Consider the following 26,168-nt stretch of genomic DNA (forward strand, 5'->3'; position numbering starts at 1 on the left):
CTCTGCATTCTCACACGTGGGTGTGAGATGGGTCCGTGTCTCTCACGGGCAGACAGCAGCAGCCAGAATCCTAATGCACATTGCTCACGTGCTCACAGCTGCTGGCCCTTCCGGCCCCAAATGCTTGGCCACATGAACAGGTGTTGCTTCTGCTTCTCCATCTGGCAACTTTCTCTCTTACAGTTGGGACTCCATGGTTCCCAACCCTAGCTATATAAAAGAATTGTTTCAGAGAGAAACAAAGAAAGAAAGAAAGAAAGAAAGAAAGAAAGAAAGAAAAGAAGGAAGGAAGGAGGAAAGAAAGAAAGAAAGAAAGAAAGAAAGAAAAAGAAAGAGAAAGAGAGAAAGGAAGGAAGAAAAGAAAGAAAGAAAGAAAGAAGAAAGAAGGAAGGAAGGAAAGAAAGAAAGAAGAAAGAAAGAAAAAAGAAAGAAGGAAGGAAGGAAAGAAAGAAAGAAGAAAGAAAGAAAAAAGAAAGAAGGAAGGAAGGAAAAAAAGAAGGAAAGAGAAAGAGAGAAAGGAAGGAAGAAAAGAAAGAAAGAAAGAAAGAAGAAAGGAAGGAAGGAAAGAAAGAAGAAAGAAGGAAGGAAAGAAATAAAGAAGAAAGAAGGAAGGAAGGAAGGAAGGAAAGAAAGAAAGAAAGAAAGAAGAAAGAAGGAAGGAAGGAAAGAAAGAAAGAAAGAGAAAGAGAGAAAGGAAGGAAGAAAAGAAAGAAAGAAAGAAAGAAAGAAAGAAAGAAAGAAAGAAAGAAAGAAGAAAGAAGGAAGGAGGGAAGGAAGGAAAAAAAGAAAGAAAGAAAGAAAGAAAGAAAGAAAGAAAGAAAGAAAGAGAGAGAGAAAAGAAAAAAAGGCCCTGCCCAGATCTCTTTCCCAGAGATTCTGATCTAGCTGTTCCAGGGAAGTACCTGGGCATTGTTGTCTTTTTGTTAAGTTTCGATGGTGATGCTAATGGACAAGTGTTGGAATCTGCTAAAATCTGGCCCAGGCAATAGCTTGATCTGTCTGTAGATTCCCAGCAAAACTGGGAACCCATGTTGCTAGGAAGCTGACAGAATCCAGCCACACACGTTAATTCTCTCCTCTGCATGACTTTTATTCTCACCTTACTGACCCCAAGAGGGGCTGGGAAGCTGGAGACCTGGGTTTTTTTCTTATCTTGGTGCCCCAAAAAGATCCATTGTGTGATGCTGGGCAAACCGCTTAATCTCCGAAACTTTCATTTTTGTATTCCATAAAATGAGATAGGATATGTGTTTCCCCTGAGGTGGGGTGGAAGAAGCAGCAGTCCCTGTATGGGGACACGGTGACGTGATTACTCTGATTAGCCCAGGAGAAGGGATCCAGGCTGAAGACCAAAATCAGCAGGGCCAAATGGCCTTCTAGTTTTGGATAGGGAAACTTTGGAAAGGCCAAGAAAATACCAAATAGCAACTGAAAGTATTTTGTAATTATTCTCGGGTTTGACATTGTAACTTCTTTCCAAACGGTCTCTCCATGACCCATATCGACTGGTTCATAGGGAATTTTTCTTATTCACTTGTCTCATGACATCGTGCAGGGGGGCAAAATAGATGGTTACCTTTTCACAGAGGGCCAAAAGAGGTAGAAACTGAACTTACCTGTTTTTTTTTTTAATCTATTATCCATTAAATAAAAAGGGAATCTCTCCTACCCTCATCCTATCTTCCCTGAACCAACCACTTAATCTAACTAGCTTCTAGCTAGTTAGCTGGCTAGCTAATCATTCATCTATCTATCCAAGTTCATTTTCCTTTCCTTTCCTTTCCTTTCCTTTCCTTTGCTTTCCTTTCCTTTCCTTTCCTTTCCTTTCCTTTCCTTCCTTTCCTTTCCTTTCCTTTCCTTTCCTTTCCTTTCCTTTCCTTTCCTTTCCTTTTCTTTCTTCCCTTTCCTTTCCTTTCCTTTCCTCTTTTTTCTTTCCTTTTCTTCCCCCTTTCATTTCTAAAACAAGGCTGCCTTTGATGGCCTTCAAAGAAAGAAGGCCAAACCTCCAGAAAATCCAGAGTTTAATCTGTGGGATGCTCTTATTTTTTTTTTAAATTATTTATTTATTTATTTATTTTGAGAGAGAGCATTGCACACATGAGCAGGGGAAAGGGACAGAGAGAGAGGGAGAGAGAATCTTAAGCAGGCTCCACAATCAGTGTGAAGCCCAGTGTGGGGGTCAATCCCACGACCATGAAATCAAGATCTGAGCTGAAATCAAGGGTTGGACACTTAACCAACTGAGCTACCCAGCCGCCTATGGGAAGCCATTATTAATAGTGATTGCCAAAGCCAAAATCAACGCAAAAGTAATAATGACAAAAATGAAAAAAACTCTTTTGGACTTTTCTGAGAGTCAAAAGAGCTGTCGACACCTCCAGGTATCATTTCATCTTTCAGTGAGAAAAGGTGTTGTTAAAGATCGATAAATGAATCTGACAATGAGAATTTATTGTGCTCTGTGCCTTGGCTTGTCCTGAGAGCAGAGAAGACAGAAAACAACTGACAAGTTACACAGCAAATTATTGATGGGATAATTTGGGGGAGGAGAAAGACATAGTGGGTACTGGAGGGTGTTAGAAATATTCTATTACAGGAGGAATATATTCATGTGCTACTTATATAATTCAGAAATGAAAGACCAAAAACATCAGCCCTTTATGGAAGGAAAAACAGAGTGGCGGTGAAATGGCAGGGCCTGGCTCTCTGCAAAGCGTAAGAAAACATGGTTTAAGCAAGCCACACATCAAAGAGCTTTTCCTCCTTCTAGAATGCTCAAGGCCAAGTCTGCCCAGCTCTTAAACTCAGCACTTTTCTTGACTTCCTTCCCAGTGCTGACTGTAAACGCTTTCCTCTCCATCATGGGCGGGAAGTGACAGTTTAACATTTTGGAGATCACCTGTTACCCCAAGGACTGCCTGGGAGCTGAGAGATTAGCTGGTGCTCCCCCTCCTAGACACAGTACAGCCTCTTGGCAGCACAACGGCCCATGGATGCCCGGCCATGGAAATACTCATGGCGGCCTTCATGCATGCTCTGGTCTTTATGGTATTTTCTGGCTCAGGGATGGGAAAATTCATTTTAAAAAGAAAGAAGAAAAAAGAAAAAAAAAAAAGGAAAACTCTCTTCATTATAGAGGAAACCCTTAAAAGATGCCATCTAATTGCCGACACTCAGTCTTCCTAAGCACAGCCTCGTCAACTTGGCCAACAGCCTGAACAAAGCTCTTGAGCAGATATGCTTTATGCTGGCAACATACATGTGACAGCTATACAAAAGGAAGTCAGGCAAAGAGGATCATAACTGGACCGAGGCACCCCCAGGGTCTTGCTACAAAGGGAGATGAACCACAGTAGAATGCCTGTTACCTGTTCAGCACCGCAGTCCCCAGGCTGGCTTCTGCTCTGATCAGATGTCTAAAATCATCCAGGTTTCCACTATGAGGCCATTGGCCCCATGCTCTCCAAGGAAATCTACACCCGATGAAGGGAAAGCCAAGCAGGATTCATTGTGAGGGCTCCGTGCCGAGCTCTGCCTCACCCCTCTCCCGTGCCTCCCCTGCAGTGATCCTCCAAGGCTCACAGAGCCATCCGTTGAGAGGCTCACTTCTGTTTGAAAAACAAGAAGCGATTTCCTGGTCCTCTTCCCCGGATGGCGTGCATGATTTCCCTTACGCCCATGGGAAGTCCTTCAGATCCTTCTTATCTAGAAACCTCTCCGCTGAGTGGCCAGACTTGTTTGGCCAATGCCCCTAGTTCTTGCTTTTCTTTCACCAAAGGAAAAAAATCAGAAAAATGAAACCAAAGCAAACTCCAAAGGGGTTAGAGCTGAGGAGCGGTGTAGGATGCACTGTTTCAACCTTTGAAAGATGTTCACTAAATCAGACTGTGTTTTCAGAGTGGAAGGAAAGTAGAATTATTGATGAGTTCTTATTTCTGGTAGCATCAAGAAGTCAGAGAATTTTTTTAAAAATCCCCAGAATATGAAAAGACCTAAAGATACTCTTAGCCCCAGCGCTGGGAGAGCTGCACTTCAAATCTGCCACATTAAGGGGACAACTGTGGGCACCTGGCTGGCTCAGTCGGCTAAGCGTCCGACTCTTGATCTTGGTGCAGGTCGTGATCTCACAGTTCCTGAGTTCAAGTCCCACATCATCAGGCCCCGTGCTGATGGCGCGGAGTCTGCTTGGGTTTCTGTCTCTCCTTCTCTCTTCCCCTCACCTCCTTGTGCTCTCCTTCTCTCTCAAAGTAAATACATTAATTTTAAAAAAAGATTTAAAAAAAGGGGACAACTAGTTCTCTCGGAGTTCCAGGAACACTCTGGATGCTGACGCATCCAATGCTGCGATGCTTCAAATATCATCTTGATAACAGCACTAATATTTAAAGATAAGGAGATACATGGAAAAGGGCCGGTTGGCAGGCTGTATTCAGGTTGTTGTGTTTAAGGACGAATTATAATCAGAGTTTTGAGCTGGAAGTGACCTACCCATCCTCATTTTACAAGTCAGGCACCTGTGAGCCGGGGAGAAACAGCGACTTGCCCGCGGTCAGAACACAGATGAGATGTGATAGATTATCACTCTTGTTCTCATGATTTAGTGTGGGGAATGTTGTTCAGGTAGCCCTCCTCTGGACCCCTTCCCGTGGAAAGGCTGAAGCACGAGGCCTGGGCTGGGCTTGGCCAGTGTCAGACTGTAGGGATTCAGACTGTATTCCCATGGGTTTCTATTTATGTGGCCTCGTACACATGACAGCACGTCGCTGAGACTTGGTTTTATTGTGTGTGAAAGTGGCTAACACCACCGCTGAACGTACAGGCTCCCGTGAGAGCCTGGTATAGAGGAGGAGAACTGTTACTACCTGGGGCCCCGGGTTCTAATCCTACAAGCTCATACTCTTTTCCTATCCCACACCATCTCTCTCTCCTTCTCGCCCACCTTCCCATCTGGTCAAAGCTATCCCTGGGGCGCCCGCGTGGCTCAGTCTGTCGGGCATCCGACTCTTGGTCTCGGCTGAGGTCATGACTTCATGGTGTGTGAGTCTGAGCCCCGCATCAGTCTCTGTGCTGACAGCGTGGAGCCTGCTTGGGATTCTCTTTCTCCCTCTCTCTCTCTCTGCCCCTCCCCTGCTTGGTCTCTCTGTCTCTCTCAAAAAATAAGTAAATACGCTTAGAAAAAGCTATCACCCGTAGGCATGTTGACAACTACCAGTCGTAATCAGCCCTGAGACAAAAGTGAACAATTTTGACCAAAAAAGAGGATAAACTTGCTATGATGAGCGCCGGGGCTTGTATGGAAGTGATGAATCACTGAATCATGCCCCCGAAACTAATATCACACTGTATGTTAACTAACTGGAATTTCAATAAAACCTTAAAAACAAACAAACAAGGAAATATCGGACATCCCAATACAGTTGTGACTCTCACTTGCAAAAACAAAAGATGAACCGTCACGATATTACTCTACCTCTCGGTAGTGATTCTCAGTTGTATTCTCCAGTTAGCTTCACGTCGTCGTGGGTGGACTTGGCGTTTGCCCGCCACAGTCGACCCTCCACTTCCTCCTTGCTGCCAGCCCAGGCTGGCTGGGGAACTCAGGGAAGGCAACCTGGCTGTCTTGGGCCAGGTGGGCATCGTGATTGGTCTAAAGCATGCGGATCTCATTCTCCTTGCCGGACATTGGGGCATGCTTGGACACGAAGCCAAGTGAGGACGCACATTACCTCTGGATTCACCCTTAGTGGGGCAATAAAAGCCCTTATTATTTAATCCAGTTCCAGTTGGGTTTTCCGTTATTTGTAGCTAAAAGCTAAAAATCGTAACCTGGTGAATCACGATGAAGACTAGATCTTTTGAGCCTATCTGTAATACTACTCTTGGCCTAAGCAAATATTAGGAGGAGTATTAAAACACATACGCATGGAGCCAAATAGCTTCAAATCATATCCTAAAATATTCCAAATTAATTTCCTATGCTAAATATACGAAGTATTGACTTTTTCTGTAAGGAATGGATAGAGATACTCTAGATTCTTTATTACACTAAAAATCCAGAATACTAAATGTACGTAGTGGAAAAGCGCCCAGGTTTTGAAAGCCCAGAGTAGGATGGTGGTGAGAGTGCCGACCCCAGATCTGCTAATAGCTCTGTGCAACCTCAACAGGTTATTAGTCCTTCTGCACCTCAGTGTCCTCATTTATAGAATCGGAGTAATAATAATACCTACCTAAGGGTCGCTGTGAAGATTAAAATGCTTGCAAGAGTGCCTGGTGCATAGAGAGATGGTGTAAGTGTTGGCTACTGTTATCTCTACTGAAAAGAAATTTTTGTTGTAATAATAGCTGTGCATGTGGATTTGGTATTCTCCTTTGCTTTCTGCTAGCATTGATTTCTTTCTTTCTTTCTTTCTTTCTTTCTTTCTTTCTTTCTTTCTTCCCTCCTTCCTTCCTTTCTTTCTTTCTCTCTCTCTCTTTCTTTCTTTCTTTCTTTCTTTCTTTCTTTCTTTCTTTCTTTCTTCTTTCTTTCTTTCTTTTTCCTTTCTTTCTAGAGCACAAGCAGGGGAGAGAGGCAGAAGGAGAGGGAGAAAGAATCTTAAGCAAGCTCTACACTCAGCACAGAGCCCAATGTGATGTTCGATCTTACGACCCTGGGATCATGACCTGAGCAGAAATCAAGAGTCAGAGACTCAACTGACTGAGCCACCCAAGGTGCCCAGAGATTGGCACTTTGAAGAGGACTTTGGTATACATCTTGTTTTCATCATGATATTTGGTTCCTTTGGGGGTGACTTGAATGTAGATTAGGACGAATGTAGGTGTGTTGGAGAAGAATGAAGAAACAATAGGAGGAAACTGGACGTGGATGTGGTAGTTATAAAGGATGCTGAAAGAATTTTACTGGCTGACCGCTTTGGAAAAGGATTGCAGGCTAGAAGTAAATGTCAGGTGGCCCGTTAGCCCACTCCAGGTGAAAGGGAAGTTTGCAGACCTCAGACTTACAAAACAAGTAATGATACCAGGGAGCTTGACTTGCATCCATCTTACCTTAAGAAACACCCTGCTGTTGGGGCGCCTGGGTGGTTCAGCCGGTTAAACATCCTACTCTTGACTTCGGCTCAGGTCATGACCTCATGGCTCATGAGTTCGAGCCCTGCATTTGGCTTCAGGGTGGCAGTGTGGACCCTGCTTGGGACTCTCTTTCTCCCTCCCTGCCCCTCTGTGATTGCTTGTGCATACACACACACACTCTCTCTCTCTCTCTCTCAAAATAAATAAACTAAAAACAACACACAAATTTCAAAAACACCGGCTGTCAGAGTGAGCTCCCAGTAAATGCTTCTTTTAAAGTGTTCCAAGACTTCCTGCTTTGGGTGGGTTGGGAGCGGGCTGTGGGCACAGTTGGCTCTCTGACATGGAACGGGGCGTTGTCAAGGTGGCTGTTCCTTTGCTTCCCTGAGGAGCAATTCCTCTCTCACCCACAGTCCCGTTTGTTGCTAGGAACACTCTGTGCTTGTCCCCACTCACTTTACAATGAAAACAAAGACAAATAAAAAATGGAACCACCATATGGTCTCGGCTGCAACCCAGAATCAGCTGCCGACGGGGAGACTTTGCCCTGTCACAGCTAAGGATTCAAGTGGCTGTGACAGAAGCCCTTCTCCTGAATTCTAAGATGTTGGAGTTGGCGGAAAGATGAACCCAAGCTTCTTCAACCATTCTTCAGTGGTGCAGCCAGAGTAACTAACTCACCAGTCATGTTATATATGTTTGTTGGCATGACATGTCTCTTAGGACTTGAGGGTATAACCTCATTCCGTACAGAGCTGTTTTCTCAGGCAGAAATGTCAGCCCCAAATTAATGCACATTCCCAGCAGGCTCCAGGCTCTTTCACTGCTCTGCCCTTCCCTCTTGCTCACCTGGGTAACTTCTAGTCTCCTTTTAAGTTATAGGTGTTATTTATTCCAAGGACCCTCCTTGCCCTCCCAGCCTGGGACACATGTTCCTTCTCCCTGGACCCATAATACCAGGTACATGTCTTTTTGCAATTACCTCACTGCATCCAAATGATTATTTTGATGGATTGACTTTAAGCAGCCTGAGGGCAGAGACTAGTATTATTTATTGTATGCCTAGCAACCAGTCTAGTGCTGGCATATAGTAGATGATCAATAAAAGCAAAAGGAAAATGAAACTTCCCCACCTCGGTTTCCATTGCTGGTTGCCCCTGTTAACATTGGCGTGTTCCCTGACCCTGTCTTTGCAACTCTTCTGTGTTGACACTTATTCCCCACGTGATCTCCAGCAGTTTTATGGTTTAAATCTTTGTGCTGATGACTTTCAAATGCATATCTCTATCACGGACTTCTCTCCTGATTTCCGGACCCATATATCCAACTGCCTACTTTGTATCTGGATATCCAGTAGGATCTCAAACTGAACATGACCAAACTAAAGTCCTGATCTGCCCTCCCAAACTAGCATTTCCAACAGTCTCTCCCATCGTAGTAAAGGACATGGCCATCCTTCCAGGTTGTCCAGACCACAACTCTAAGAGTCATCCTTAAGCTCCCCCTCGTACACTCTATATAATTTGTCATCAAATCCTATCATCTCTACCTTCCAAATATCCACATGATTGGGCATTTCTTACCTTTTGCATCACTATCATTCTCATCGAGCCATCATTGTCTCTTGACCGCATTATTATCACTGCCTTTAATTGGCGTCTGTGCAAGAATGCAGTTAGAATCGTCCTCACAAAAAGTACGTTATGTGATGCCCAGCTACACTCAGCAATCCTGTGCTCCCATCTCTCACGGTCAAACTGAAAGTTCCTTCAGTGGCCTGCAATGCCTACACCCCCCACATCTGTGGGCCTCCCACTGTTTCTTCCTTTAATTCCTCTCCTACTTCTCTCCCCTTGGTCACATTGCTCCTCCTTGCGAGCCAGGCACAATTCCGTCTCAGAGTCTTGGCACTGGCTGTACTCTTTGCCTGGAATGCTCTTTGCCTAGATATCCTCACATCTCCCTCCTCGACCTCATTCCCACCTTTGTCCAAACAGCGCTTTTGTAGTGGGGCCTCTGCCAATTGTCATAGTTCATAGTTCAGCCTTTCCGATCCTCCTGCCCCGATCAACTTTTTCCCGCATCACATATCACTTCTCGCGCATTCTAACGTAGTTATTTGTTGTGTTTATTGTCTGTTTCCATCTTTCATCCCCCTCTCTAGCATGTAAGCTCCTTGAGGGCAGGGATGCTTATTTTGTTCATTAAAACAGAGTACTTGAAAGGGTCACACACAAAGTCATGAATGCCACAGCATTACTATATACACAGCAGAAGTATGTCCAAAAGTACATAATGGTTCAACTTGCAAAACACTCCCACCTTCATGTCTTGGCAGGGTAAGCCCTGGTTTTTTAATCTACAACCAGATGTTGGTAACCCTTTTGACCCCGTGCGGCCCGGGGTCAGCTCTCTTTTGGTGTTTCTATATCAAGGCCAGGAAAATTCCCCTCTGACACTGACCTGTCCTTATGCAAGGAAGGAACCAACAAATAATCGGTCAGTTTTATAGTATACAAATGGTCTTATTCTTATCTTTTGTGTGTGTATCTTGGCAAAGTCTCTGCTAATTGAAGTTGGTCAGATTTACAGTCAGCTGGGGACTCTCAGGTTTAATCTGCACGTGCTGTTACTGGGTCCATTCCACCAATAGAGTTATTACACCTTCTTTGTGTTCGTGTCTTTCAGATACTTAGATTAGTTTGCTATGGAAGATCCCAAAGCTTCCATCTTTTGAACCAATTAGATACGGTTGACAGCTCCAGTGGACCCACCTTCTTATGCTTCCAATGATGGCTCTGGGTTCTGTCAGAAATGCAAAGCACAAAGGCACACTCCAGATGGAACCCTGTTTTGCACTCCACACCCATCATTACTTTCCCTACATTTTCCCAGAAGAGGGAAGGGTAGCATATGGGAGACGTGGAGGCAGATTTAGGACATGGCTCCATAGAGATGTCATCAACAGCCCTCCTTTGACCTTTATTGACCATTGCTTGGAGAGGGTTGACCATCAATGGAGAGGATGAGCCATCCCCAGCCTTCAGATTCCACCTTCAGTTCCCATAGGTGACACGTGATTCATAGAGCAGAAAGTCCTTACAGATGCCCACAGCATGACATATGTCACCCACATGCTGCAGCTGTGATACACATGACATCAGTTATTGATTGACCAAATTTGTCATTGACTCCTCTCCCTTCAGTCCTTCCCTCAACGCTTCTGTCAGCATCACAGCAAAGAACAGGTTATTTGAGGACACGGGGATTCTTTCTTCCATTGGTCTTAGAAGGAATCTATTTAGAAAGCAGCTGCATTTACTAGAAAGTGCACATGTTCTGTCCACGCTCACTTCTGTTCTAACCTCTGCTTCTTCACTGTGTATCTGGGGAGCACATGCTCTGCTCTGCATCAGCAGGCAGCGTAGACCTCAGGTAACAGGGCCACCTGCAAACAGGTGGAAGGCCCGAGTTTGGGCCTGCAAAATCTTGTCCCCATAAGGGCAACTCCTATCCAGATTCCATTGCTCTCTACTGTTTTCAGGGTCTCAGCACTCCTGACCCCAAAAGAAAATTTCCCTCATTTTTGCCTCTGATTGCAGAGGTAATTTCCTCAGATTTTATCAAGTTGATTAGCAGACAGCTATGATGCCAAAACCACTAGATAAATATGAGTTGAAGAGTTATCCAGGTGAGGATAAAAGTAAGAATCAAAGAATGTCATAGTAAAAGGAGTCCAGTGATCATTATTCCAGCTGTCTGATGTCAGAGGGACATTGAGGGGCGACCAAGGTCATAACACCCAGTAGTGTCAGAGCCGGAACTGGAGTTTAGGCCTTCTGTCTCCCCATACAGGACTCTCAACATTGTGCCCTGGTGCCTGCCCCTCCCCTGACCCCACTAGATACTGTACAGACATCTTTCCTCTTACGCCTAAATTGGGACAATTGCACAATACAGGATGGAGTAATGATTCCTGAGTAGAGAGAGAGACGATCTTAAACTTGTGTTAAACTTGCAGACTTTTCTTTAGGATGTTTGGTTCACGTCATAATGAGTGCCTGACATGGTGCCTGAAATAAATCAGCCCAATTTTTCCAGCGCCTATATTCTTTCATGGAAGAAAGTTCAATGTTGAAAGTTCAATGTTCTTTTTAACAAACTGGAACGTAGCTGCACTGAGAGTGTAGTGAGTGGCACCGTAGTGGTCTGGAATATATGGGGCCAGATGACATCAGTAGTATAGGCTGTCACGACTGTGGCAGGATTTGAGAAGCAACAGAAAAATCTCCAGTGAGTTGTATAGAAGCTTGAATTAGTGTAGGTCATCGAGGAAACTTTCATACGGAAGAGACTCAAGATACCAGAGGGGGATGAAGCTAGAGAGAAGTGGGGAACACAGAGGTTGTATTTCAGACAGCGGTTCTTATCTGCATCTGGGGGCAGACCTACAACATCAGGACAACCTTCTGCTAATTATTGGTGGAATTGCTACCATCACATAGCCTGACAATCCCCAAAATGGCCGCTTCATACCTTCTCTTCTCTCCTCACTCTTTGCAGGAGCCTTGCCTCATACTTCATTGAGAAAACAGAATCAATCAAATGGGAATGTTCATCCCCACACACACAAACTTTCAACCCTCTTGCACCTGCACTGCCCTCTCTGGCCCTCCCTCCGGGTTGAGAGGATGTGTCCCTGCTCCTCCTGATGGCTTGCCTCTTCCTCCACTTGGCTCTGGGTCCCATTTCCTCTTCCTCAGCACTGGATCAGTCCCAACAGCACACAAACATGCTCCAGAATCTCTCTTCATATGTCTCTCTCTCTCTCTCTGTCGCCATTGACTGCAACGTTTTCCTGCTCACCATTATAGCAAATTTTGAGCAGAGAGCTGAGTACATAGATTTTGTCTCCACATTCTCACTCTTCTTCTCTGGCCCCAAATTCAATCAAATCAATCTTCCTCCACTGGTACAGCTGACCTTTTACAATGTAGAGGTTTAGGGGCACTGACCCCCTGCTCAGCTGAAAATCTGCAAATAACTTCCGACTCCCCCAGAATTTAACTACTAATAGCCTACTCTTGACTGGAAGCCTTCCTGTAACAGAAACAGTTGGTTAACACATATTCTGTATGCTATATGTAGTATTTATTGTGTTCTTACAATAAAGTAAACCAGAGAAAAGAAAATGTTCTTTAAAAAGTCATGTGGAGAAGAAAATATACTTATAGTAATGTACTGTATTTCTCAAAAAAAAAAAATCCATGTATAAATGGACTTGTTCAGTTCAAATCCCTGTTGTTCAAGGGTCAACTGTACTGCACAAAGGGGCTTTCACGGTGTTCACCATGGCTTCCACGTCACCATAGTCAATGGTCCATTGGCCGGTCTCACCTTCCTTGACCTGCAACACCATTTGACAGAGTTGGCCACTCCCTCCTTGAAACCCAGTATTCTGGCTTCTGTGACACCCACTCTTCTGGTGTTCCTCCTACTTCATTGGTTCCTCCTCTCAATCTCCTTCGTGGCCTTTCTTCCTCTATCTGACGTTTAAAAGTTGGCGTGCCCCAGATTTGGTCCAGGGTCCCACTGTCCCTTCTCACCTGTGCTTTCTTCCAGGCAACCTCATCTGGCTCCATACTGGGAAGAACATTCATGCACAAGAGCAAAATAAAGATCTTTTTAGACATATAAAGACTGAAAAAGTTTGCATCTCACTGACTCTGGCTGAAAGTACTACAAAAATAGGGTGAAAATATTTTTTGCGCCATGGACTCCTTTGGGCATCTGGTCAGGACTATTGATCCTTCTTGGGATTATGTTTTTAAATACGTTAAAACAACAACTACAAAAATAAAAATAAATGCATAAAACAAAATACACAGGGTTACAAAGGAAAATAATTACCTTGCAATGTGCTTATCAAGATATTAAAACATAATGTGACTTAGTAATACACTGACTTCTTTGTTAATATATTCAATTAAAAGATTTAATGGTGCAAATTTAATAACTACACAATTTTAAGTGGTAATGAAAATAAACTGGAGTTTAAGGATCTGCAACCTAGTGATGTGATATAAAATTATCTGGAATTTTTATTGGTGACAAAGTCGTATGTACAGTGAATACTACAGTGATGTGCTGTCTACGTTTCTAATTAAAGGAAGTCCTAAATTTCAATCAGGGGTTAGTGAAAATAAAGGTACTTTCTCATTCAAGTTCACAGACTCCCTCAATTTTACTCATATGGCATCCATGTACCTAGGTTAAGGGTGTATTTAAGAAAGAGGGAAATTGAACACTCAAGAACTGAAAGTTTAAGAACTATCTTTAAACTATTAGTTTCAAAAATTATTAGTTAAAAATGACTAACTTACAGAGGGGATTATAAAAGAAAATATGAACTAAAATACTAGGTAACTGTGAAAAGGAACATGGTAGGTGTTCAATTAATATTTGCTTAATGAACAAACCGACCGAGAGGAGATTGGTTTTATCATCCTGTCTTTTTCAGCTGGCCAGATACACACCATCAGGGGATTCAGTACTTCCAAAGGCAAGGTCACAGCATGGTTTTGCTAATACACTGTGCACACTAATGCCCCCTGCATGACTCCCTGCTTGTTACTAGGGTTACAGGAGCCCATCTACACGAAAGGGAAGGTACTCCATCATCTTAGCCAAACAGTGGAAGTAATTTCTGAGGTAGGGCTAGAAATCCCTGGCACATAACAGATGCTCAATAAAATGTCCAAGACCCGCAATATGAAGGTAACACTAATAGGCCAATAGCAGCTCTGGTCAACCAGAGAAGGCCACTCTGTGGCAAAAGTTGTCACCCCTCCCCCCAAGTATACATCTCACCTCCTCCAGAGTCACTGCTCTCAGCTTCTGCTTCACATCTAACAGTTATGGCTCTAAACTAACACTTCTCTCAATTCTTCAAAAGAATAACACATCCTTTTTAAATGCCTTTTCAAGAATATATAATATGTCAGGCACAATGACAGTGTTTGCTTGAGAAAGAAATCGGAAAGAGACTGGTCGACGCCTGTGTCTGTGAAGAACAACAAAGACTCTGAAATTCAGCCCCGTTGAGGAGAAGCATAAAATTGGGGGCAGCAGTGTTGAGAATGGAAAATGAATCACAAATGAAAATTAATCAGAGCTTCTTAAGTAAAACTCCCTGGGGAAAGGAAGAAAGTGCCTTTTAAAAGCACAGAGATGCAGAACGCTGAAAAATGACGGAGCTCATGAGCTCCGGGAAACCCAAATATTCCATAGTTAGCAAGATCTTGTTAGACCAAGAACACCACGTTTTATGTCACCTGTAGTGAACTACTTTTAACGAAAATGGTAAGGACACATGATTTCCAGATATCACCCCTACTACTCAGTCAAATGGCTCCTGTTCAAAACAACTTGTTTGTGTTAATGTTGGGGAAACCATCAGTGGTTCACTTCGAGTGGCTTAAAAGTAGATTTATTAAATTCCCCATGTCCCCGAATCTAAGCCACAGATATGGCATCGCTTTGGCACCCTGTTTACTCACCGATCTGTTCCCGTTTCATACCATTATGGCAAACCGAGAGTCTGTCTGACCTTCTAGTTGGCCCGGTAGTTGAGTTGCTCTGGGTTCCAGCCTGCACTTTTTGAGTTTTTTCAGAAATAGATGGGTAAGACATTAGGGGAAAGGTGCTCATGGAGGCTGCTACTGCCCTTTGAAGTGGCCTACCATCGGGCACATGGTCACCCTAATTCATGGAAGCTGCCCATCTCTCCACAGCTCCACGGTCCATCCCAGGACAACGCGGGGTCTAGGTTTCCAAGTTCAAGACATCTCCTAAATACCTTACTTCTGTAAGTCAGACTATGCCTCTAGGCACCACGAAACTATTTTTAGACCTCATACATAGCACACAAAACACAGCTACATATCAACAAGGACATGATTATTCCAGGTCCTCACCCCTTATATTTGCTTCATTTGACTTGGAATGTTAAGAGAGGGAAAACCACATATTATTTTTAGTCTTTTCCTGAATTCCTCTAATGTTCAATTTTCCATTTTTAGGGCCATTGAGATCTGAGCTTTGTGCTTTACGTGACAGCATGTATACACAGTTAGGGTGCACTTCTGTCTGGGACTCTCTAGTTGAACCTGCTGGGCTCTCACCAAATATGGGCCCTCTTATGAATGACCTCTGGTCTTTGGATCACTTACTAGTAAGTTGGAAATGCTCCCACACTGTCCCTTCTTAAGTGCCAGAGCCACCTTACACATCAGGTGCCTGTCCCAGGATTATTTATGTACACTACCGGGAATAATATTTGAGTATATTTCTACGTTTAAAGCAAAATTTTCCAGGAACCAAGAAATGACCAAGAGAGAATTGGTTCCCTAAACCCACTAATACACAAACACACACGCACACACACGAATACCCATGCCACACTCCTCCTTCTCCGCATTGCGAAACCAGAGAGAAGAGGTAGCAGCCAGCTCAGGGCATTTTGGACCATGGGCACATCCAGCATGTTTGATTTCTGGACCAGATCTTTCACTAGCCCCTCCCTTTTTTAGAGGAGAACACTATTTTCAGTAATAATCCGTACTTTCTTGATTAAATCATTCAGATTTAAAACAACTAAGAAAAGAAAACGTTTCACTTGAAAATATTAAAATTCAATACAACATTTCAAGGGGAACTAAAATTTGTATCTGCCAGATGAAAAGAGTGCAATCTGCAGTCTGCACTCAGCTTCACTGTTTTAAATTTTAAACACGAATAAAAACTCAGTGTGGTCCCGTAGAGTAACAGAATTGAAGCGACTCCCATTCAGTTTCTTTGTCTATACAACCACCCTGTTAACCTTGTTCATTTTTTTTAAGGTTTGTTTATTTTTGAGAGAGAGAGTGAACGCAGGGGAGGAGGCAGAGAGAGATGGGGACAGAGGATCCAAAGCAGGCTCTGTGCTGACAGCAGAAAGCCCGCTGTGGGGATCGAACTCAAGAACCGTGAAATCATGAGCTGAGCTAAAGTTGGAAGCTCAACCGACTGAGCCACCCAGGCGCCCCATAACCTTGTTCATGGTTTATTTTTGAAAGAGAGAGAGACAGAGGATAAGCAGTGGAGGGGCAGAGAAGGACACGCAGAATCTGAAGCAGGATCCAGGCTCTGAGCTGTCAGCACAAGCCTGACGCGGGGCTCGAACCCAAGAGCTGTGAGATCGTGACCTGAGCCAAAGTCGGACGCTCAACCAACTGAGCCACCCAGGCGCCCCAACCTTGTTCACTTTTAATCTCTGTTCAAAGACAAGGACATGTCATGTCCAGGGGCCAGAGACACTTCAAACAAGCTCAGACAGTTACAAGGAAGTTATTTTGAAAGAAGCACATGCAGCTGAGTCCCTTTGTGTCAGGAGTCACTCTCTTACAGAGGTTTCTAAAGTAGGTTCTATGTAGAATACAATCTTTATTGAAAAATAAGGAATGAAAATATAATTAGGAGCTTATATTACTGAAATTCACCAGGGACGGTGGCCATTGTTCAGAACTTAGACCAACAAAAGACCTTTTAGGAAGAGTATTTCGTCACTGACATCGTTTGAAATCGCTGGTATGTGTTGATAGCTTTTTTAAAGGCTTTTCGTTGGTTTCGTTAATGATTTTAAATTCTCTACAGATAGTGTGCCACCTTGCTGCCTACAGCCAGGGGGGCCTGTCACCACGTCCCGCCCTCGGGGGCTACCCATTCCAGAGGGTTTCTTGTAAGTTCGTCATGCAAGCCCTGGGAGACCCGGCGTCAGAGGGTCGCCCGTTCTCTCTTCGTTCACTAGCCTCATCTGTTTGAACTTGAAGCAGCTCTGTCGGGGATACAGACCCACAGGGGGTGGAGGAAGCCACGAGCGAACGGAAGTGGAGGAGAGCTGGAGAGGGAAGGCCATGTGAATCCCAGGATGCCTGTCCCAAGGCCTCAACCTGCTCCTCACTTCAGCTCCATCTGGAAACCTCTCCCCGAGCAGAGGAAGGAAGAGCTGCACCCTCCTCTTTCTCAATACAGTTCTAAGGCCCCCAGGCCACCTGAAAAAAAAAAAAAAAAAAAGGTAGTGTGTGGCTCTGATCAGGGGTCAGAGGGAAACCAGCTTCAGCTTCACTTGACTTAAAGGAAGGAAGCAGGAAGCCCTGCTTGAGGACAGGGGTGAAGCCGTCCTCTGGGACTGGCTGTCCTATTACCTCCTGACCCCCTGTCTCTAATCGAGAACACGCACAGAGAGCAGAGCGTCTGCAGCACTTTCCACACCTCTCTCAAGATTAGAGACCACGTCTTGCACAAGAATCGATCCTTCTGGTTACTACTAAGTGTTTACGCCCTGTCAGGCAGTGGGTCGAGCCCCGAGGGAGCCTCACAACTGCCTAAGGGAGGAGCCACTGTTGTCCTATTTTAGAGGCAAGAAACTCAGTCTCCGAGCTGAGTTGGAGAGGATGGAACGCAGAGCGGCCTCATGGCCGAGGCCCCGTGTCCTGCCTCGGGTGGGGTTGAGCCCTCCCGGGACTCTAGCATCTGCGGGGCCTGGAGCACGACCCTCAGAACATCGTGGTTGTGCTGCTGGATGGACAGCGCTGGGGCCCATCTGTTGTTAGTCAAACCTAGCTGCCCGTAGAGCAAGATTTAGAAACGCATGAAGTGAACTTCGGGATAACTTACTACTATGATACGTGTGGGATCAGATGCCAGGTATCCTTCTCATTCTGTTCTTCTGGGTCTGCTGCCTGTGGCACCTGCCCCTCAGAATATCCCTTCCCACGGAAGCATTACATGCAAGAATGGATTTAAATATGGCAATAGCGACGTTGTGTGGATTCGCATCACGCACTCTACGTCATGGCTGAAATCCTCTTTTCGTATGTCTCTTCTTCTAAGTCGTGCGTCGTTCATTCATTCGTTCATTCATTCATTCAGCAAATATGTGTGAAAACCAGACACTAACCTAGACCCTGGAGTCAAGCATAGAACAGATAACTAAAACAGCTGTCCCTGAGTTCGCATTCTAGTTGGGGAAGAGTGCTGACAAGCCTCCAGGTCCCCCTCTGCCCTTTGCTGCCCTACTGTGTGCCCAGGAGGCCGACCCCACACCTCGTGGTGCCTTGTCATCTCAGAAGGGGATGGCAGGACCGGGAGGGTGGGAAATCCCAGCAGAAGGCTGCAGGATGGAAAGAAAGGGGACCCAGCTACTTGCTCCCTCCTTTCCTTGCCGGGCTGCAGTTTTGGTAGGAGGCTGTGTTCCTCCACCCTCAGTCCAATTCTGGGGAGCTCCCTCTGCCCCAGCCACAGATGTCGCCAGTCTCCTCTGACACCCCAACATCAACCTTCTTGCCCCTTTGTGCCCCAGGGGAGGCAACCAAGGTCTTCTTGATGCTGCTGGTGCCCTGTTGACTTAACTGCCTCTACCTCTTTCAAGTAGCTTTTGACAATGTCATTTCTTTTTAATATAGACCAAAAACAAAATAAGTTATATATCAGAGGAGCAAAAACGCTATGTAGAAACATAGAGCCCAGCAAGGGCAATAAAGTGTGTGTGTGGTGGGGGGTGGGGCGCCTGGGTGGCTCAGTCGGTTGGGCGGCCGACTACAGCTCAGGTCATGATCTCACGGTTCGTGAGTTCGAGCCCCGTGTCGGGCTCTGTCCTGAGCGCTCAGAGCCTGGAGCCTGCTTTCCGATTCTGTGTCTCCCTCTCTCTCTGCTCCTTCCCTGCTTGCTCTCAGTCTCTCTCTCTCTCTCTCTCTCTCTCTCTCTCTCTCTCAAAAATAATAAGCAATAAAAAAATTTTTTTTTAAATGTGCGTGTGTGCACGCACGTGTATGCACATGCACATGAGCTTGTGTGTTGGTGGGGGTGGCATCACGCCCCTCTTTCTTCCATGTTATTGAAAATCCCTTTTTGGACCCTTATCCCACCCTTACCTAGCCTCAGAGACTCAGACCTCTTGCTTTTGGGTTTCCTGCTGTGTCCTTTTTCCTTATGTGTCTTAAACAGAGCAGTTCAGACCAATCACAGCTTCTACTTCCCAGCGTGTGTCCCAGTCTTCCCAAGCAAAGTGCCCTCCATCAGTTACCATCCTACTTCCAAAGTGATGTTAGGAGGTATTGACAACCGTAAATGTTTTCTAGAACATGTAGTTTCTGAATAAACATGACTTACAGTTTACATGATTTAACACGATTTATAGTTTTGTGTGTTTGGGAGGCATGTAGGCTCTTTAACCATGGAAAGCCTGCCGGACAAGTTCCAATGTTTCTTCAGCACGTTCTTGCTGGAAGAATGATGATGCTCTGGGTGCCTTCTAAAGCACTGTGCTCTCTTTCCCTGCCTTTCTGGTGGCCTCATCCCACCCCCCACATGCCATTTTATGAGCAGAAAATCAGAGCTGAGCCTGATGGCTTCCCTCCCTCCCACATTCTGAGAGCCCTTGATGAATACTATTGACTGGAAAATAATTTCTGTGTATTTCTGTAAGTTTTTGTTCTTTCAAACATCTAGGAGGCTGATGATAGTGAGCAACTTGTGGGGTTGCTGCCAAAGTAGATGAGGCCACGGGAGGAGAGTTGTTCTTCGATGGAGTTCAGGACTCAGTACCCTCCAAATATGGCATCTTGGCATATTGAATATTTTAAGCTGAAGGAATGTGAGAAAATGGCAGAAGCAGGAAGATCCCCTTGATTTTCCCCAGCCCTTCTCCCCTGGAGCAGATGAGAAGACCCTCATGGAAGAGGTACACCCTACCCCCCATACCCAAGATGGAAGGACACTGAGAAGACTGAGCAAGAAGGCCCTGCTGAGTCTCCGCCTTTAACTATACTTGGCTCATACTCTGTCCTACTACATCTTTCCATGGCTCTCCATCCACCACCATACCTGGCTCAAAGGCCCTCAGTTCTGTTTCTTCAGGCCCTCGTTTCTTTAGAAAGGCTTCCATATCATCTAAAACTTATGTTAAATAAATGTATATGCTTTGTCCTGTTGTCTTTGTCGGTGTAATTTTCACACTCAGCCAGGGACCCATTTTTCCCCTACATTCCCAAGCCATGGATGAAACCTTGGAGCATACCTGCTCTTCTCACCATAAGAGGGAGCATCTTGGTGGATGTGAACAAGCACCTGAGACTAGGTCCTGGTGATTCTCATAGGGAGAGTGCTTGATAAGCTCTTGGGGGTCTACTGACCAGGGCTTCCAGACCCTGCATGTGACCTTGTCCGGTGTCTCAGGATAGAGTCCAGAATCTTCATCATTAACAAGCTCTCTAGGTGGCTCTCGTATAAGATCAACTCTGAACACTTCTGTTCTAGGGACAACCAGCTATGTTCAACCACAAAGAGCTCCATAGTAAGCCCTCTCCTCTCCCCAAAGTTCACCTTATTTTTCTCCATTTTTCAGATCACATCAAAGCAGAAGTCTCAGGGACTCATTGCTCCCTCCTTTAATTAAGGGATCTTTTCTGCCTGTAGGTGTGGGAGTCTTGCTTGAACAGGGCAATTGAGTGGTCAAGCTCTAGGTATCTGGATGGAGTCTAGGCAGGGATTAGAACTCAGGCAGCTCAAAGGTGTGGTGACAACATCGAGCAATGGGAGAGCACTGGCTGCCCCGTGAGTTTCTGGAGGCTCAGGGCAACTATCTAAGCAGACAACCAAATCGATATATTTGGGAGACTTTGACTAAAATCCTTATGTGAAAATTAAATAAATGAGGGGATAGAGCACTCTGGTGCAAGCGTATCGTTTCTTGGGCTCAATGAAAGCCATTTTCTGCTTATTTCCTTTTTATACAGTTACTGTTAATTTCAATTATTTTTAGTAACTTCCCTTTGAGCTCATTGTTTATAACTCAAAAGTGATTTTCAGTGAATGCTGACTTTTGTTGTGAGGATATAGAATGCAGAGCTCTGGTAACTAATTTCGCTGGTAAACGAAGGGGCAAAATGGGGTAGTATAAAAAAAAATATCTTAAAATGGGTATTTAGCCCATTTCTTCCATTTGCAACCGAGATTGTCAATGGAACTGAATCTACTTTGGATGGATGAGGATGTCCAGATGCTTCCAAATATTCAGAATGGTAATTGCATTTTAATATTATAGATAGAGGAATTTAAGCTACTGGACTGGTAATAAAACCCTCACAGAAACTTGGTTTTCTGTGATTCGTCTTTATTTCTGCTCTTGGGAGCCTCACTTTGATTCATCACTCATTTATGTTAATGATTGTTCATTTGGCCACTGGCTATTGTTCACATCAACCTTTTTCTTCTAGATCTTTGGTGTAAAAATTTAGTTTGTGACCATGACAGTAAAAAATGTACCTTTTTTTTTTTATTGTAAGTAAAAGGAAACATTAAACTTCCAGGATCCTTTCCTCTCCATCCACCCTTTCACCCCTCCTTTGTTTGGGGTGATTCTGGGTTTCCCAGCCTCTTCCTGCCATATCTTTCGAGGAGGAAATAACAACCTTTGGACATATGTTGGCCTTAGCCAGCTGGCCATACTCAAAGACACCAATCGCCTATTTCCACTGTTCACAGGCCATTCCGTAAAGACTCAGATTCAAACTGTTTTCAAAGGTAGAGAAACTTGCTTAAAAGCTGAGGCTGTAAAGCCCTCCAAAGGGACAAACCCTTGACTTAAGTGTTTGCTTGGGGCAACAAGTGACTTCCTGCTTTGCAAACAGAAGTTTCAAAGGGTTGATTGTTGAAATTCCAAAGAAACCTACAAGTCACCGTATTTTGAACCACTTACAGAGCAAAATGAGCCCGAATATGGGGAATATTTGGATTAAATTTGCTTCAACTACAGAAATATTTAGAAGTTAAAGGAGCATTATAGCAAAGAAAGTAAGAGAGTCATGCATCCTGGCAGGAATTGTCAAATTTTAATGCGGCTTAAGAATGACCCAAATAATTTTGTGTAAGTTCTTGGCTATATGATCAGAGATTCTTCCCAGTAGCAGCACGAACACCACCCGGGACTTTGTTAGAAATGCCAATTCTTGAGACTACTCAGACCTTCAGATTCTAAAATTCGGGGGGATAGGCCCAGAGATTGGTGTGGATCAATCAGCTCCCCAGAGGTGATTTTCAGGCACACAAAAGTTTAATAACCACTGAGATACAGCATGATCTCTCTCTCTCTCTCTCTTTTTTTATCATAGTAGTTCTCACTTTGAGAAAAATACTGTTGCCTGGTTCCCAGGCCTAGGCCTGTTGTATCAAAACATTCAGAGAAACACTGGGGTACAGGTGTCACTTGCCTGACGCCCCCACGTGGTCCTTGAAGGCCCAAGTCAAGGTCATTCCCTCCAAGAACCTGCCTCTGACTCCCTCTGGTTGCATGTATACCTCTGCCCCTCACTACTCTGTCAAAGCACTTCCTGAACTGCACTGTAATGGTCTATTTGTGGGTTCTTCCTCTGCCCTGTGATCCCCATCTCCCCGACTCTCACCCCCAAGGCCGAACCTTGTCTGTCTCCTGTTGTGCGCCTGGGACCCAGCACAGTGTTGCACATAGAGTAGGCTGGTGTTCAATCAGCGTTTGTTATGAATGAATCCTCCAGGCGGCACATGATTAGAGGTGCTTATAAGAGGTTAAGAGCAGGGGCTCTGGCACCAGAGTACCTAGGCTCAAGTCCCAGCGCTACCATTGACTAGCTATGTAAGTTTAATCTCCCTGTTCCTCAGGGGTTGGCATTGATGACATTTTGTGATTATTAATCACCGCTCTGGCAGAGAAGCAACTCCACCACAGGTTATGTGCTGAGTGCCTTTCAAGAAATTGTTCCTGCACAATGTCACTTAATTTTCACCACAATTTGTGAACTGCTTGGCGATTCCCATTTGAGAGAGGGAGGCTTAGAAAAGGTAATCAATTTGCCAAGCCTTCTTGAAAAACTCTATAGATTGGAGGGGTGCCTGGGTGGCTCAGTCGGTTAAGTGTCCACCTCTTGATTTCAGCTCAAGATCATGATTCTGGCGTCGTGGGATTGAGCCCTCCATCAGGCTCTGCACTGAGCGTGGAGCCTGCTGAAGATTCTCTCCCTCTGGGGGCCTGGGTGGCTCAGTCGGCTGAGCGTCCGACTGTGGCTCAGGTCATGGTCTCACCGTTCATGAGTTCGAGCCCCCACGTCGGGCTCTGTGCTGACAGCTCAGAGCCTGGAGCCTGCTTCAGATTCTGTGTCTCCCTCTCTATGCCCCTCCCCGACTCATGCTTTGTCTCTCTCTGTCTCAAAAAATAAAAACATTAAAAAAAAAAAAAGATTCTTTCCCTCTGCCCCTCTCCCCCGCTTGCATGTGTGCTCTCTCTCAAATAAAATATAAATAAATAAATAAATAAATAAATAAATAAATAAATAAAATGGGTTCTGGAGGACAAGTAGTTTACTTGACAGAGAAGGGAGAAAAGAGGACTCTAGACAGAGGAATGGAGGGCAGCAGGGAGGTGGTATAGATGGAGGGGAGAAGGTGGTCCAGATCATGGCCATCAGGAAGGTGTAGGGAGAGCAGACCGAAAGGAACCTACAAAGAAGACTGGGAAGGCCCAGCGAGGGAAGGAAGAGTGAGACCGTAGTGTCCTAGCAGGCAGGGACCAGACTGAGGGAGGTGGTTGTCAACAACTGCTGTGGGCAACAAAGCGAGATGTGTCCGGGGACACTGAGGTCAGAGAGAATCCTGGCAAGAGCATTCCTCAAGGTGCACGGGGGGAGGGCACATGGGAAGACAGAACAGAGCAGTTTTCAAGGTGCGTGGTTGGTGACGACTTGAAGACAGGCACATCCAAAATTCTTCAAAAATTTATTTGGCAAGAGAAATGGAAGATGAACGAGGAGTGTGGGGTGGGGAAGATCTGCTGTTCCTGTAGTTTTGAATTAAGAAGGACCTGAGTAGGGACATCTGGGTGGCTCGGTCGGTGGCTCAGTTCATGAGTTTGAGCCCCACATTGGGCTCTGTGCTGACGGCTCAGAGCCCGGAGCCCGCTTCGGATTCTGTGTCTCCCTCTCTCTCCCTGCTCTTCCCCCACTCGTGCTTTGTCTCTCTCTCCTTCAAAAATAAATAAAAAAAGAAGAAGGACCTGAGTAGAACTCAATAATAATGGGAAAGAGCCAATCACTGAGGAGAGTACCAAGGCCACTGGAGGTTCCTGGGAGGGAGAGGAGAGCTGGCCTCTGGATGCAGGGAAAGGTCATCTCTTCTCTTGAGACAGGACAAGAGGAGGAAGAGTTGAGTGTTGAAAACGATCCTTTCATGGAATTAGTGGTGAGAAAGCAAGGGAGTTATTTCCTTTGGGAAGGCCGAGCTGTCCCCTGGGAGTGATGTGCGTGTGTGTGTGTGTGTGTGTAGGCACCCATTTATGTCTACCTGCACTCATGCACTTGGCTTGGAGATTTGTGGACAGAGGAGTCACCGTGAAAATAGTGATAATTAGAGGCTCCAGCTGGGCGAGGGTTCATGTGTCTCTTTTGATTGCCCTAGACTTAGACTATACAGTTATATGGATTCTTTACATCCTCACTTATAACATATGAGTGTGTGTGTGTGTGTGTGTGTGTGTGTATGTGTAACTGTCATATATTCTTGAAGTTTCTTGCAGGCAGAACTTCTGCTTTCCCTGCGTGCCTAGTAGGGTTTAGGTATGTAGTAAATGCTCAATAAATAACTTAGTTGATTGGATGATTTCAACTCATGGTGCCCTGCATGAGCCAGTAAGCAGACTCCAAACAAGAACAGCAGCTGTCATGCTAGGCGGGTCCTACCCTGGGGACAGGGAACTGAAATCGGGGCAGCATTTTTCTGTAAGGCATATATGGTAAAGAAAGTAGACATTTCCCCGGGTCTGAACAACGACTGGGTGCATGCTGTGATACTGAATGAAAGCTTTTCAGATAAGATGTTTTGTGCTTTATCACCCATTTCCTCCACCCCCACACATGCACACTGACGCACACACACACACACACACACACACACAAACCTGCAGGTGCACACACACACCCCAAGTATGAAATCTTTCTTCTTCTTAAAAGGCTGGAAACGTGACTCTTCTGTGATGCGGGGACACAGGAGTGGTGGGCAGGAGAAAGGGTTAAGTAAGGATCTCTAGTAATGCTTCCACTTGTTCTCTGAGGATTAACAAAGAGAGGAAGCACAGCCTTTGTAGAAGGAAATTCCCAGGCCCCACTTCGGACATTCGCAACCTGCCCTGTGAACCCCTGAGGGGGTGTCTGATAATAAACACTCGCAAACAAAACAATCCATAAAGGCGTTTTTGACAACATTCTTGCATTTTCACCAAAGAGTTAGAACACCTTTTCCTGCATCTGCGGGCCTGGAGGGGGCCTGGACATCCACCTACCAGCTGAGCCCAAGGATCCCTGCCCAGGACTACTATTCGTACGTGCGGGTCTCCTTGCCCCTCGGGCCTGATTGTACAGGGGCCTCGTCCCCACACGGGGCTGCTAGCATGCAGGTCACAGACCCCACACAGAGTGGCTATGGATCGCCCTGCACAGACCTGAGACCTACTCCTTCATCTTCCATAGTGACCCCCAGACACAACTTTTGAGTGTTGCAACCTTGAGTACTAATGCAGTGACCTTCTCCAGCTGTGGAGACAGCCTGACAAGAGATAAAAACTCTACTAGCAAAATGTGTCAATGAAGTAAGAAACCTAATGGCTTCTCTCTCTGTAGTAGCAAAAAAGATAATAAAGGATAAAACAAACAAAAACTAAACAGCGACCTCCAAAACAGCAACAACGAAAAGCCCTCCAGACTTGATGGTCAATAGTTTTAGTCATTTCTTGTCAGAAGCTCAAAGCATATTAGGCCCCAAATGCAAAACCTTGAGCCAGAGTCTACTTTGAGCCAGTTTATTTGTGATATTGCACCTTATTCCTCCCCAAACTAATAGGACGTGAGGTTTGTTGCATCCATTTTGTAGATGAATAAATCAAGGAACAGAAACTGGCCCTAGGATAATAGCAAAGATCTCGGTGATTCAGATAGATTTCTGATCACCTGCTCTCTGTACGTGTGTGTATGTGTGTA

General features: G+C 45.1%; 1 protein-coding gene across 5 annotated transcripts in view; it reads right to left on the reverse strand.

The window, feature by feature from the left end:
• ADGRF5 (adhesion G protein-coupled receptor F5) overlaps window positions 1-26,168 on the reverse strand; it is a 98,195-nt gene that overhangs the window by 65,941 nt on the left and 6,086 nt on the right. The window contains exon 1 of one of the 5 annotated variants that reach the window (XM_007085096.3): window positions 3,369-3,633. The exons of the other annotated variants lie outside the window; for them this stretch is intronic. The gene's annotated coding sequence lies outside the window, so the exon portion shown is untranslated. Of the gene's footprint in view, window positions 1-3,368; window positions 3,634-26,168 lie in introns of those variants that run through there. 5 annotated transcript variants of the gene reach the window in all.

This window comes from Panthera tigris, chromosome B2 (assembly GCF_018350195.1).
Source record: "Panthera tigris isolate Pti1 chromosome B2, P.tigris_Pti1_mat1.1, whole genome shotgun sequence".
Taxonomy (NCBI): domain Eukaryota; kingdom Metazoa; phylum Chordata; class Mammalia; order Carnivora; family Felidae; genus Panthera; species Panthera tigris.